Raw genomic sequence first — 2,500 nt, forward strand, 5'->3', positions numbered from 1 at the left:
GGGCAAGGATGATGAAGAAAGGGAAAATGGGCTGGAGAAGGGGAAGGGTAGGCCATATTTGGTGCAAATTCGAGCAAGGATGGTGAACAAAGGGAAAACCCACCAAAAATTAGCTCGTAAGAGCATAAACCGTCCCTTAGGTGGGTCGAGCAGGAAAGAAAGTAGGCTAGGTTTTGTGCAATTTTGGACAAGGATGATGAGCAAATGAAAAATAGGCTAGACAAGTGATAGGGTAAGGCTTAATTGGTGCAAACTCGGTCAAGGTTGATAAACAAAAGGAAAACCCACCAAAAATTAGCTCAAAAGAGCATAAACCGTCCCTCGAGTGGGTTGGGAGAGATAGAAAATATGCTAGGTTTGGTGCAATTTTGGGCAAGGATTATGAATAGAGGGAAAATGGGCTGGACAAGTGAAAGGGTAGGTCATATTTGGTGTAAATTCGATCAGTGATGGTAAACAAAGGGAAAACCCACAAAAAATTAGCTCGTAAGAGCATAAACCGTCCCCCGGGTGGGTTAGGCAAGGTAGAAACTGGGCTAGATTTGGTGCAAATTTGGGCAATAATGATGATCAAAGGGAAAATGGGCTGGACGAGTTATAGGGTACGGCATATTTGGTGCAAACTCGATGAAGGATGGAAAAAGAAGAGAAAACCCACCAAAAATTAGCTCAAAAGAGCATAAACCGTCCCTCGGGTGGGTCAAGATGGCTTAAATCTGGCTAAACGAAGGCTGGAAAGGCCAAAATATGGGTTAGAATGATGATAGAACGAATCTGGAGTTTTTCGAAAATTTTCAAAAAAATCGGCCGAAGTCGGCCGAATTTTCGGTTTGATTCATGAAAAATTTTGATTCGAAATTTGCCACGGGAGAACACAACGCAGGCTTAGAAATGCCCACGGAGTGTGAGGGGAAGGCCCCGTGGCTCGCCCAGACCAGCCAAGGTGCGCTGGGTTTCTGCTGAGACACACCCTCCCCCTATAATAGGCTAATATGCAAAAGTGAATTTTGTACAAGTAGATACCTTTTTTCTGAGCAGACATAAGTTCCTTTTTGGGAGCTACAGATCGAATTTTGATCTGATTTTTTGCAGCATTGTTTAGAAAAATCATATCTTCGTGCTCACCAAATTAGAGAATTTTTTGCCAACGGAATATTTTTTAATAATTTTTTTAAGAAACGAAAATACGTAAATCCAGAAAAATAGAAAAACGTATCTAGGCATCGAATTTTGATCTGATTTTTTGCATGCACCCACATACTAATATAACTGACCTGTCCACCAAAAATCTCAGCCATCCTCCAAGGGATTGAATTTTAATGATTTTTTTACCAAAACATGGTAAAATCGGAAAATTCGTAAAAATGGAGGATGAAGGTCTCTCACCCCCAAAACTTCCCAGCATACTTAGGCATGTTAGAAGAGATGTTTGATCCAAGAAGTGCTCAAAAAAAAATTGAATGGTTCATAGTTGGTGCATAGTGGTCGGTCACGGTGGGTCGTGGTGCAAATCTGGTGGGTCGTGACTCAATTTCTGACCAGCCTTGGCTCAATTTCTGGTGGGTCGTGACTCAATTTCTGACCGAGCCAGCCAAATTTTCTGACCGAGGGTGACTCAATTTCTGACCGAGAGTGACTAAAATCATGACCGAGGCTGGCTCAATTTCTGACCGAGAGTGGCTCAATTTCTGACCGAGAGTGACTCAATTTCTGACCGAGAGTGACTCAAAAAATGACCGAGAGTGACTCAAATCATGACCGAGGCTGGCTCAATTTCTGACCGAGAGTGGCTCAATTTCTGACCGAGAGTGACTCAATTTCTGACCGAGAGTGACTCAAAAAATGACCGAGGCTGACTCAAATCATGACCGAGGCTGGCTCAATTTCTGACCGAGAGTGACTCAATTTCTGACCGAGAGTGACTCAAAAAATGACCGAGGCTGGCTCAATTTCTGACCGAGAGTGACTCAAAAAATGACCGAGGCTGGCTCAATTTCTGACCGAGAGTGACTCAAATCATGACCGAGGCTGGCTCAATTTCTGACCGAGAGTGACTCAATTTCTGACCGAGAGTGACTCAAATCATGACCGAGGCTGGCTCAATTTCTGACCGAGAGTCACTCAATTTCTGACCGAGAGTGACTCAATTTCTGACCGAGAGTGGCTCAATTTCTGACCGAGAGTGGCTCAAATCATGACCGAGGCTGGCTCAATTTCTGACCGAGAGTGACTCAAAAAATGACCGAGGCTGGCTCAATTTCTGACCGAGAGTGACTCAATTTCTGACCGAGAGTGACTCAATTTCTGACCGAGAGTGGCTCAATTTCTGACCGAGAGTGACTCAAAAAATGACCGAGGCTGGCTCAATTTCTGACCGAGAGTGACTCAATTTCTGACCGAGAGTGACTCAATTTCTGACCGAGAGTGGCTCAATTTCTGACCGAGAGTGACTCAAATCATGACCGAGGCTGGCTCAATTTCTGACCGAGAGTGACTCAAA

The sequence above is a fragment of the Cajanus cajan genome, chromosome 11, assembly GCF_000230855.2.
Source record: "Cajanus cajan strain Asha chromosome 11, NIPB_CcT2T_4, whole genome shotgun sequence".
NCBI lineage: Eukaryota > Viridiplantae > Streptophyta > Magnoliopsida > Fabales > Fabaceae > Cajanus > Cajanus cajan.